Raw genomic sequence first — 456 nt, 5'->3', positions numbered from 1 at the left:
GGGGGGGGGGGGCGGTTCCGATTGGGTCCGCCGTGAAATACCTGGGTCTAACCCTGGATTCGTGGTGGTGGACCTTCCGGGATCACTTCCGCCTTCTTCTTCCCAAGGCCTGGGGCATGGCTATGGCTCTAGCGCGTCTTACCGCCAATATTGGCGGTCCTGGCGAGCGACGGCGTCGATTGTACGCGACAACGGTCATGTCGGTGGTTTTATACGGTGCCCCGATTTGGGCGCAAACGGTGGCTAATGATCGCGGGATCCTGAGGGATGTGCGAAGGCTGCAGCGGCAGCTTGCCCTCAGGATCATTCGGGGTTATCGTACTGTCTCCCACGAGGCTGCGTCTTGTCCTTTCGGGGATGGTACCCTTCGACATAGTTGCGGACAGGTTGAGGAGGACGCCTAATCCATTACCTAAATTGAGGAGACGACTAATCCATTACCTAATATTGTTGATA

The 456-nt window shown here is 57.0% G+C and overlaps 1 pseudogene; it reads left to right on the top strand.

Annotated features, from left to right (window-relative positions):
* Positions 1 to 116: 116 nt before the first annotated feature.
* On the top strand, positions 117 to 386 carry LOC108755569 (annotated as a pseudogene).
* Positions 387 to 456: the final 70 nt, after the last annotated feature.

Source organism: Trachymyrmex septentrionalis, unplaced genomic scaffold (genome assembly GCF_001594115.1).
Source record: "Trachymyrmex septentrionalis isolate Tsep2-gDNA-1 unplaced genomic scaffold, Tsep1.0 scaffold884, whole genome shotgun sequence".
NCBI lineage: Eukaryota > Metazoa > Arthropoda > Insecta > Hymenoptera > Formicidae > Trachymyrmex > Trachymyrmex septentrionalis.
This window is presented reverse-complemented; position numbering and strand designations above follow the sequence as displayed.